The 12,380-nt window shown below is 38.3% G+C and overlaps 2 protein-coding genes across 7 annotated transcripts in view; one reads left to right on the top strand and one right to left on the bottom strand.

The window, feature by feature from the left end:
- chrm5 (cholinergic receptor muscarinic 5) overlaps positions 1 to 12,380 on the top strand; it is a 74,057-nt gene that overhangs the window by 45,519 nt on the left and 16,158 nt on the right. The window contains exon 2 of one of the 5 annotated variants that reach the window (XM_062967371.1): positions 5,610 to 9,573. The exons of 3 other annotated variants lie outside the window; for them this stretch is intronic. The gene's annotated coding sequence lies outside the window, so the exon portion shown is untranslated. One more of the 5 variants, XM_062967381.1, reaches the window with a different exon arrangement.
- The window catches only part of aven (apoptosis and caspase activation inhibitor), a 137,722-nt gene that overhangs the window by 124,307 nt on the left and 1,035 nt on the right, over positions 1 to 12,380 (bottom strand). The gene's annotated exons all lie outside the window — the stretch shown is intronic.

Below are 12,380 nucleotides of genomic sequence, written 5' to 3'. Positions count from 1 at the left end.
TAAAAGGCAAGAGCTTAGTCCATCCCAAGATAACCTAAAAGAAGCACTGACCCTCTCTACTCTGTCCACCATATAACTACTTCTGGCTTTTTAAAACGCCTGGATGGGAAAATGGCAGTAGAAGCTAGGGCGGCTGGCCCCCTGAAGTGACACTAATGCTTTCCTATCTCCAAGGAGTCTTGACTTGTCAAATGCTCTAACTTTAGCCCCAAACCTACTCTCAACCTACACATGAGGTTGACTTGTACATGAGCATACACAGTAAGTTTGTCTTTCTCACACAAGCTACAGAAAGCAACCAATTTATTTGTGATTTATTTACTTGGGTTGTCAGAAGGACAACTCAGAATCCAACACACAATAAACATACCACAGAGTGGAGATTCATAGTTTCTGAAGTCACTGTGGCTTCTATGTGATTCTTCGCCACAACAATACTTTAATTAGACTTTGCAACAAAAAAAGAAATACCGATATGAAATACAAGTTACAGATGAAATGATACACGTGCAAGCATAATCGGGAAGGAAATAAAAAGAGAGAGAATACCTCTATGAAATTACTTCTTGCCACCAAAAGGCAAAGCCAAACATTTAGATTAGTTTTTGAATCAATTATTTTACATATATTTCCCTTAAATGACATTAACTCTATAGTGACTTTAGAAAGACAAGATCAAATTAAATATAGCTGGGCATAACAAATACATTTATAATAATACAAAAGAATCTCTTGTATGTGGCTGAGTAACTCATCACAATAGCACACTAGACATCTTGAAATCTGAACTGGTACTTTGGATTGCTGATCAAGCTGCCATGCCATGTTTCAAGAGATGTGGGTACTAGAATCAAAATTAAAAGGGGGCCTTCTGTAACTCATTGGGAAATTATAGTTGACCAGAATTTGAAGGAATGTTTTTAGGGTTTTTTTCTCATTTTGGGAGAAAATTCTCTGAACTAGCTCTGGTAAGATTTCTTTAGTACGAAGGGAACGGAACAGAAAGTTTCATGGACTTGCTTGGGATTGTGTTTTTTATTTTTCGAGATATGGACAGCTACAGCACTGGCTGGACTTCAACCAGTAATAAATATAAATAGCAAAAATATTTTGTCTCTTAGGTACTTAGAGAGTACTGTAAGAAAAATATTGCGCCCCCCCCCCCTTATTTTTAACCAGTAATCAGATTTAGTTCAAACTACAATTCTCACTGATTTATCAAATACAAATTAACACAGCAAGCCAAAATGTAGTGCTAGGAAAACTAGAAACTGTGGTTAGGAGTAAGGTTGCTGGAATGTAAACTGGTGAAAGCTCCTGTGCCTTCAATATTAAAGATGGATTTTCAATAGGTGTGGCTTGTGACAAATGGCATCTACTGAAATTCCAGCTTCTGATCATGGTTTAGGACAGTGGTTCGCAACCTGAGTCCCCAGGGGTTTGGCCCAGAACTCCCAGAAATCCCAGCCAATTTACCACCTATTAGGATTTCTGGGAGTTGAATGAAGGCCAAAACATCTGGGGACCCACAGGTTGAGAACCACTGGTCAAGGAACTCTCTCCAGTTTTCAGTGTGGTAACCATGATTGGAAGACTTGTAGACCACTTTTGCCTGTCTCCACAGCAAAGTATCTTGTACTGGCACAAGATGCTGGGAATGACATAAACAGCCCAGATAGAAAAGTGTAGTCCTATGGGAACTAACTTCCTGATTGCGTATCTTAATATACTTTAAATATGTTCTAAGCTTACAAATAATTTCTATTAGTAGGCAGTGTACAAATCGTTCACATAAACAAAGATCCATTAAGTTAAAGCCCAATGAGTGAGTTTCAGTATGATTTAATAGGATTTATTTAGAAGTAAATGTGAACAGTTTGCAGTGTTAAACAAAATTAATAAGGTCAAGTAAGACTCCTACTGACGTTTGCCTTTAAAGAAATAATTGCACTGGCATTGTCATTCTGCTTTTTTGAAAGCAAAAAATATTTAAAAATATAAAAGAGGCAATATGGCTTTCTCGCTTACAACTTCTGACGCATGTTCAAATGTTGCTAAGCAACCTCAAAGCTCTTTCACTCTTCTAACCCTGAAAACATGAAAAGTATTCAGCTTATTCCATTCTACATGCAAACTCTTTGAGGTATGGTATTGAAATGTGGGAGTATAAGAGAGTGAGGAGAGGGCTAACTACCCTCACTCAGCTTCCCACATCCAGCCATATCTCTTTAGAGCCACATCACAAAACAAAAATGATTAATCAAATTTCAAACATATAAATAATTCCCCCATTTCTTTCTTTATTGCTGGTAACTAAAAACACTACATGTCGAGCATCCATTGTTCACATTTCTGAAATCTTACACAAATCTTGTTTCCTGCACAAAGGTATTTAAACCATTATATACAATTACCATCAAGCTGAGTGAATAAAGTACAGTAGAGTCTCACATATCCAACATAAACGGGCCGGCAGAATGTTGGATAAGCAAATATGTTGGATAATAAGGAGGCATTAAGGGAAAGCCTATTAAACATCAAATTAGGTTATGATTTTACAAATTAAGCACCAAAACATCATGTTATACAACAAATTTGACAGAAAAAGTAGTTCAATACGCAGTAATGCTATGTAGTAATTACTGTATTTACGAATTTAGCACCAAAATATCACAATGTATTGAAAACATTGACTACAAAAACGCATTGGATAATCCAGAACGTTGGATAAGTGAGTGTTGGATAAGTGAGACTCTACTGTATAACTGAAACATCAATGAATGTTTAGATGTGGGTCTCATCTCCCAAGATAGCTCATGAAATATGTATATGAAATACAGGTATTCCAAAACCTGGGGGGGATCCAAATTCCAAAACACTGGTTCCAAGCTCTTTGGATAAGAGATACTAAAGTTCTACTAGTTTTATTGGTGGGTCACACCTCAAGACTAGGAAGCAGCAGCGTCACCAACATTTATAAGTACATAGCATAAAATGAAACAATAGGTCCTCCTAAATTTATGACTAGGTTAAAGCTGGATCCCAGATTTGAACATTATGATGGCCTAAACCCAATGCTAGTCAACACTAGATTGGATTCACTAATTCTATGGGAACTGTAAGTCAACATTTATGCTAGCTTCACTGATTCCAATGAATCTCTGAAATATTACTTTTCAGTAAGTTTTTATTAAGAATCAGAAGAAAAGCATAATAATTGGCATTTAGGAAATAAAACAAAGTATGTTTAGATATTATTATTATTATTATTATTATATTATGTTTATTTATAGCCCACTTTTTCTCTCCACAAGGAGACTCAAAGTGGCTATATAAAGATGTATAGTCATTCTGTCTTCTAGGCTCTTATCTAGTGAGTTATGTATTTTGCACAACCTTTGGTTATTCCAAGTCTGAACAAGTTGCAAGTTAAATATTTCAGAACACTAGTCATAGAGATTTGAATCAACCATCTTTTATGTTGTAAAAGAACTCTTCTGTAAGGGAAATTCCGTCGTGTTTTCAGTAATATCTTGAAGACAACTTTTAGGATCTAGCAGAGTTTGGGAATTTATTTTAAAGAAGCAATAATATAATGGTATGATATTCATCCATAAATGAAGTGAGGTAAGAGAAATCTATGGGGCCAACAGCATCATCACACTCTGTTGCTGTTAAGTGGCTTTAGCTCAACTCCAGCTTTTGGTGACCTTATCATAGGACTTTTTTTACACTGCAGTCCAAAAACATTCTGGTAAATTCAACTCTATTCAAAACGGAGTTGCTGTGTCTCCTTATACAAACCTTCCCAGACCAAGCTCAGTTGGTGGGGACAAGAGAGAGGGCCTTCTCAGTGGCTGCCCCTGAGCTCTGGAACTCTCTTCCCAGAGAGGCTAGAATGGCCTTTGTTGTTCTTCCAATGGCAGGCTAAAACTTTTTTATTCAGGTTTTTAAAGAATAAAGTTTGTAAAGAGGATTTTTTAAAAGAATGAGGCAAGGGTACTTTAGTGTATTTTAATAATTTTAAGTTTCTATGTGTTTTAAGTGAACTTTCCTGAGTTGCAGTTTAAATTCTATTTTAATATATGTTGCAGATTTTAAATTGCATTTTTAATGTTATGAGCAGTTTTGGATCTCGATGAAGAGATAAAAGCAGAATATAAACAAATAATATATAATAATAATACTATAATACTGAAACCTGGAAAAGGCTCCAGATACCTTTAATAGCTGTGTAGAAGACGGAATTTCAGCAGGTGCTGCTTGTCACACAACCAGTCAACAATCAACACCTGCTGAAATGTCCCCCTCTACACAACTCTTAACGGTATAGAATCCACTCGAGTTTTCACTGAAAACTCTAAAGATATGCTGAATACTTCAGTAGAGGCCTAAAAGGGCTACCAAAGATTCATAGAAAACCAACACAATTACCATGAATTCAATTTTATTCTTCCTTTTTCCCAGAGTTCTATTCAGTATTTATTTATATGTTTGTTTACATAGATCCACAGGCTTATAAACTAATTATGGCATGATAGAAAAGGAAAGGGGGATAGCAGCAAGGGAGTTGATTAAATCCAGCAGATACTGCCTCTTCTTTTTTCCCCCTTTTCCCCTATTGGAATGGCGGAAGGATCTTTTATCTGCCTTTGGTCCTAAATATGACAGAAGATAAAGTTTCCTTACGGAGTCAATAAAATAATGATAATGAATAAAAATAATTGTTCTATAGTTTTAAAAAGTTAGGCAAATTCAATTACTTTTCACATTTTCTTGGCAAGATTTACTCAGTAGAGATTTGGTATTGCCTTCCTCTGAAGCTAAGAACGGTTAACTAGTATTTTCATCTTATTACAACTAAGTTATGGGTGGGTACATTGTGCCAATGCTTTCTTTCTCCTTCACATATTTTCCACAATACAAAAGAAAGTTAGACCTGAAATGATGAGATGGCAAATAGATCTCAGACATCTTTAGATTGCAATCCTGTAGACACCTATATAGTGAAATCTGCAGGACTGTTGTGGCTCAGCCATCATGGCCCAGGTTTCATCGAGAGTTAGAGTTAGAGAAGATGGGGTGATGGCAACAGGGGACAGGGAAAAGGCAGAACTGCTTAATGCCTTCTTTGCCTCGGTCTTCTCACAAAAAGAAAGCCATCTTCAACCTCAGCAACATGAAATGGACGAAGGATTTGGGGAAATCCAACCCCAAATAGGGAAACAAGTTGTCCAGGAATACCTGGCCACTCTAAACGAATTCAAGTCGCCAGGGCCAGATCAACTACATCCAAGAGTACTGAAGGAACTAGTGGAAGTTATTTCAGAACCACTGGCGGTCATATTTGAGAGTTCTTGGAGAACAGGAGAAGTCCCAGCAGATTGGAGGAGGGCAAATGTGGTCCCTATCTTCAAGAAGGGAAAAAAGAATGACCCAAACAATTACCATCCGGTCAGCCTCACGTCGATACCAGGCAAGATTCTGGAAAAGATCATTAAGGAAGTGGTCTACAAACACTTAGAAACAGATGCAGTCATTGCTAATAGTCAACACGGATTTAACAAAAACAAGTCATGCCAGACTAATCTGATCTCTTTTTTCGACAGAGTTACGAGTTGGGTCAATACAGGGAATGCCGTGGATGTAATGTACCTGGATTTCAGTAAGGTCTTCGACAAAGTCCCTCACAACCTTCTGGCAAGCAAACTAGTAAAATGTGGGCTAAACAAAACTACAGTTAGGTGGATCTGTAATTGGCTAAGCGAACGAACCCAAAGGGTGCTCACCAATGCGTCGTCTTCATCTTGGAAAGAAGTCACTAGTGGAGTGCCGCAGGGTTCTGTCCTGGACCCGGTTCTGTTCAACATCTTTATTAATGACTTAGACGAAGGGTTAGAAGGCACGATCATCAAGTCTGCAGACGACACCAAACTGGGAGGGATAGCCAACACTCCAGAAGAAAGGAGCAGAATTCAAAACGATCTTGACAGACTAGAGAGATGGGCCGAAACTAACAAAATGAAGTTCAACAGGGACAAATGCAAGATACTTCACTTCGGCAGAAAAAATGGAATGCAAAGATACAGAATGGGGGACACCTGGCTAGACAGCAGTACATGTGAAAAAGATCTTGGGAGTCCTTGTGGACAACAAGTTAAACATAAGCCAGCAATGTGATGCAGCTGCTAAGAAAGCCAACGGGATTCTGGCCTGGATCAATAGGGGTATAGCGTCTAGATCCAGGGAAGTCATGCTACCCCTCTATTCTGCCTTGGTCAGACCACACCTGGAATACTGCGTCCAATTCTGGGCACCACAGTTGAAGGGAGATGTTGACAAGCTGGAAAGCGTCCAGAGGAGGGCAACTAAAATGATCAAAGGTCTGGAGAACAAGCCCTATGAGGAGAGGCTTAAAGAACTGGGCATGTTTAGCCTGCAGAAGAGAAGGCTGAGAGGAGACATGATAGCCATGTACAAATATGTGAGGGGAAGTCATAGGTAGGAGGGAGCAAGCTTGTTTTCTGCTGCCCTGCAGACTAGGACACGGAACAATGGCTTCAAACTACAGGAAAGGAGATTCCACCTGAACATTAGGAAGAACTTCCTCACAGTGAGGGCTGTTCGGCAGTGGAACTCTCTCCCCCAGACTGTGGTGGAGGCTCCTTCTTTGGAGGCTTTTAAACAGAGGCTGGATGGCCATCTGTCAGGGGTGCTATGAATGCGATTTCCTGCTTCTTGGCAGGGGGTTGGACTGGATGGCCCATGAGGTCTCTTCCAACTCTACTATTCTATGATTCTATGATTCTATGAAACAGATGAGGCGATGGATTTTGAGGGCATTCCTGCTTCAGTTCCAGGCCCCATGGCCTTGCAGGTGCCGGATACTGTAGAATCACAGGATACGCTAACTGACTAACATTCCAGTGTTACCTGTACCAGATGGTATAGACATGGGGAAGAATGGAACTTTTAATCGGAGAGATTTTGTAACAAAAGATAGAAGCAGGAAACAAGGGGTGAGAAATCAAAGACTCGCTTTCAAATTGGATAATGATTAAATTTCCCATGAGAACTTTGTGGGTCCTGCACTCCCTAATTCTTACAGACTGGGGATTCTGTTAAAAGTACTCCTCACTCTATTCTGATTGCGGTGTCAACTTTGCCTTTCCTCGGAAGAGGTTCCAGTTTCCAGTTCCTTGCCTTGTCTTCTGAATCCGTGCCGAGTTTCCAGTTTCAGGAGAGCCACGCCGAGCTGCGACTCCCGAGTAGACCTTGCCTTGTTACCACGACTTCCTTGTTCCTGAATCGAGATTGACTCTGCTTTGTTTACCTTGCTTCCTTTACTTTGCTACGGGACTTTTCAAGCGGGTTTGCAGTGCTTTGTTTTCTGCTATTGCTTCATGGACAAACTTTGATTTCTAAAGGAAGCAATCGAGCTTCACTTGTGGATTATAAATTGGACGTTGATAAACTCTTTCTGAATTGCAATACACTATATATTATGGACGATTTCTTACTCTGACTTTCCGCCTTAAATGCGCATAGATATATATATATTCTGCTTCAATAAACGGCTTGCGTGTTATATCGGCTCCGGTCTGGTTTTCGAGTGCTCGCGCTGCCTTGGGGTGCAACAAGGACTCACTTGTCAGTAGACTTGCATAAGAATGCATTGTTAATTGACTACAGTTTCACCTGCAGAAAAATTTCACTGAAACCAATCACAACAAAGAGGTACAAAATCACTCTATGTCTACACATACTGAACTAAATACTCTAAGTTTTCATATACTGAATACATATAGCCATGCTTTTAAAGGTAGAGAAATCTGCTATTGAACTAAAGTAACAGTCATTTGTATCTCTGCAGGTGGCAACAATAACTTACTGGGACAGCATGCAGTAGACACCTCAAAATTTCACATAGTTTTTTTTAGTTGTTACATAAGTGGCAGTACCAACATTACAGAGAAGGAGGAAAGGACTGGAAGCATGAAAGGGAGCAAGTCATCTACCTGGTAGTGACCCATTTAAATTTAAAATTACAAAAGGGAAGCTTTTCTGAAGCAAGAGGGGAACCTGCCATACCTCAGTAGGACACTGTGGTAGATATCCTAAAAATTTAAGAATGTTTTTGGTTGTGCCCAGAGTGCAGCAACCAGTTTCAATTTTTTAATGCAAAAGGCATCCCAAGAAGCCAAATTCTTTTTTTTTTAATTTGCAAGAAAATAGCAGAAGCATTTAAGGCAAAATTCCTGATTTGAAGGGTAGGCAAGGCAAGGCTGCTAAGTCTGATAGCTTTTAAAGATTGAGAGAGAAAAATGAAAACAGGCTCTCTAGGATATTGCTGGTAAGATTGCTAAAAGAAAGGCCCTATAGACTGTTTTGGGGGCTCTTACACCACAAGTCATTCATCAAGGAAACAGGAGAGGTTTTCTGAGGATGCTGTTAAGATTTCTGAGGCAGGAAAATAAACAAGAAACAGAAGACAGATAAGACCATGCCCTATGCCTAGTTTTTTTTTTAAAAGGACAGAAAAATGAGAGAAGGTTCTGAGAACTATTGCTGGTAAGATACTTGAGACTGAAAAGAGCAGAGAATGACAATATAGGTGATCCTGTGGACACTTTTTGGGTTTTAAAGCATGAACCTAAGCAGAGACAGATACATTTCAGCTGGTACAAGGTAATTTTAATTTTAACATGCCATGTTCCTAACTAGAAAGTCATCTTTTTAAATCATCTAGTGTCTTGCTTTACACTTATGTATTCTTCAGAATTCAGACCAAAGGTAATTTCCTCCAATGTTTCTTATAGAAGCCAAAAATACCATTTCTGTTCTAGAAATAAATTATCAAGTATAGAAGATACTGGACATAATGGATACAAAAGGCAAAAAAGCACAGGCCGCCTACCCCACTTGTTCTTTCTTGCAAACAGCTTCGGTTTCAGTCACAAAGATGTATTTATTTACAAGGTGGATAAAACAGATTTTGTATAATTTTACCATTAATATTTGGTATTACTTAGGTAAATAAAAGGGCACCCAAGGTAATTATGACATGGAACTATGTACTTAAGAGGATGGTTCACAGTATTTTGAGCTTTTCAGTTGGGGGGGGGAGACAAGTAGTAATAGACATGTTACAGTATGTATAAGTAGATAAAGAGACATTTTCTACTTTCTCTAAAGATCTCTGCAATAATGGAAAGAAATGAAACATTTAGGGAATCAAGACAAATAAAACAACTAAGCACATAGCAAAATTAAGGTATTTCCTAAAACACACCTATAGGGGAACTTGAGTGTGAAAGTCCCATTGTCATATGTACTGTTGTAGGTACCTAGATAGTCACTTAATCAGACAACTTTATGACTCCCAGGGTTCTTCTTACATTCTACAATTTGGATAATCCAAACAATATACACCTGACTTGATTTTTGTCACTTTCACCTCTATAGAGTATTATGAATATTTTAATAAAAGAACCTAGATCGTGACAATCAAAATTCTGCTGAAAAAGAACCTAGAAGACTATGCTCTCCAGTATGAGGAAAGCCAAAACAATGGTAATTAAGTTATATTTAAATTGTAATAATTTGGCAAAAAAACTGTTGACTGGTTTTTCGTCTTATTTGCCCATTTTCAAAATACTGTAGCAATATAATTGAACATTCACTTGCCTTTTCATTAAAATAGTGTGACTGGTAATATGCAAGTGAATACAGTATTTCAATAATTCTAAGGCACATTTTCCCCGTTTAAGGGCTTCAAAAATGAGCTGTGCCTTCAATTAGATGGCATTTTAGATTGGCCATTTTTTACTTTCAAAACTGACTTGCCTTTGGGGGTAGGGTAAGGTTCCCAGACACAAACAGCTCTGCCAACCCCCACAATTTTGTCCTCAGCCAGATACCAGTGTTTTTTCTAAGTGCCACTTCCTGTTTCTGTTGCCTCCCCAATAGGCCCATAGACTTAATATTTGATAGACCCATGCAGACAGATGACTTGCAGGTTTCTTCACACACTCTCCTCACCTTACTGGACAGACTGCACTACAAAACTACCCTGGAACAAGCAAAAAGGTATTGTGAATGCAGAGGAAAATATAAAAGATATTATAAAGATTGTCCCTCCTAAAATCAAAGCTTCGAAAACAGGATGAGCCTTAGATTCAATAGAGCCTTATATTCAGTGAAATAAGATACCGGTATATACCCAATAGCCATTTGCATCCAATTATTTTTATGCCCAATGTTTTAAACATACATCACAACCTCTGAGGATGCCAGCCATAGATGTGGGCAAAACATCAGGGGAGAATACTTCTGGAACATGGCCATACAGCCCGGAAAACATACAACAACCGATATCATACTTTCCTAAAGGCAATATAAACCAGGCATGGGCAAACTTCAGCCCTCCAAGTGTTTTGTACTTCAACTCCCACAATTCCTAACAGCTGGGATTTCTGGAAGTTAAAGTCCAAAACACCTGGGGGACCAAAGTTTGTCCATGCCTGATTTAAACAATTAAAAGCAACCAGAAATAACATTGCATAAATATGGCTAGCATGCTATAACTTTCACTTTGTCACATCTATTGATCTGATTCAGCTTTCCTGTCTTTTTAATCACACTTTTCAATCAAGGTTGGCAAAGTGTGGTCCTCCAGATGCTATAGAACTGCAGTTCCCAACATTCCTCATGATTGACTGTACTTGCCACAGTACAGTCGAACAATATCCAAAGGGCCATACGTTTCCCACTCCTGCCTTACACTGCCCTTACTTTTCAAAAACATATTGCTCTCCCCACCCCCTTCCTCTTTTTAATATTCAGGTCACTGAACCCAGGATGGACACTGATATGTCTTGCAACAAGAATATAAAAATTAATAATACTTCATGTTTTCTTTTATCTATAAAGACATTAAAATATTTAATTCTTTAATGCCTCTGTTTGCTCTTAACTACAAACTAGTACTGTGGCTTACTGCCAAAAGTTATTAATTCCTGCATTCCAATTGGCTAACAATGCATTTTATGCATTTCTGAAAAACATTTCTTCAACTTGAAGAGGATTTAAGCACGGTATCATGATTACAGGCAGTCCACAAGTTAGAAACAAGTGGTTCTGTAGATTTGTTCTTAAGTGAATTTGCTTGTAAGTCAGAACAGATACATTTAAGTATAACACTAGCCAAATATGTGATATATATATATATAGAGAGAGAGAGAGAGAGCGCACTTTAGATAGCATAGGGAAGGGTTAACACCCCTGTGGTGTTTGTTTTGCTGTGTCACTGTTCAGAAGAATTCACTTTCTGTCCCTGTGAGAATTGGATTTTGAAAAATGTGGCTTGTTGTGGAAACAAGGATTGGTGATAAAGCTTCAGTGAAGATGCTTTTTCCCTATGGTAATTCTTTCAGGAGTGAATTTCCCTTGAGGGATAGATTTCTCTCACTTACTGCTGTCTCACCCCCGTTCTTAACCATGAGTCATTTGTAAGTCAGATGTTTGTAACTCAAAGTCTACCTGTTTAAAAAAATGATCCTACAAAAGAGGAATGTAGGGAACTTCTCATTAATACCAGGACATTGGTTGCTTTATGTAGTGCTAGCTCACCATGAATTCACAGATTAAATTCATAGCACACTGAGTATGTTAACACTGCATGCTGATTGAGGAATGTGAACACAGTTGCTATAAGAACAAAGTTGTTGTTGTTGTTAGGAAATGTGGGAGTTGAAGTCCAAAACACTTGGAGGGCCAAAGTTTCCCCATGCCTAGTACAGTAGAGTCTCACTTATCCAACATAAACGGGCCGGTAGAACATTGGATAAGGCCCCATTCCTTTTGGGGTTGAGAAAAAAACTGAAGACCTGGCTATGTACGCAGGCATTTGATGAATAAGCATGTGTTGGCTTCGACGCGGTCTGAATTATGGCTCTTGTATAAGGTCTGGTGGATGAGTGGCACAAGCACGTTGCATTGTTTTAAACTTTGTATATGGTATTTTATGACTGTTTTAACTGTTTTAACGTTTTAGTTCACTGTATATCAGTGTAACTGCATCAATTGCCACTTGTAAGCCGCCCTGAGTCCCCCCGGGTGAGAAGGGCGGGGTATAAATAATTGAAATAAATAAATATGTTGGATAATAAGGAGAGGTTAAGAAAAAGCCTATTAAACATCAAAATAGGTTATGATTTTACAAATTAAGCACCAAAACATCATGTTATACAACAAATTTGACAGAAAAAGTAGTTCATTACACATTAATGCTATGTAGTAATTACTGTATTTACGAATTTAGCACCAAAATATCACAATGCATTGAAAACACTGACTACAAAAATGTGCTGGATAATCCA

This window comes from Anolis carolinensis, chromosome 1 (genome assembly GCF_035594765.1).
Source record: "Anolis carolinensis isolate JA03-04 chromosome 1, rAnoCar3.1.pri, whole genome shotgun sequence".
NCBI classification, from domain to species: Eukaryota; Metazoa; Chordata; class Lepidosauria; order Squamata; family Dactyloidae; genus Anolis; species Anolis carolinensis.
The sequence above is the reverse complement of the archived record's forward strand: the minus strand, read 5'-3'. Positions and strand labels throughout refer to the sequence as shown.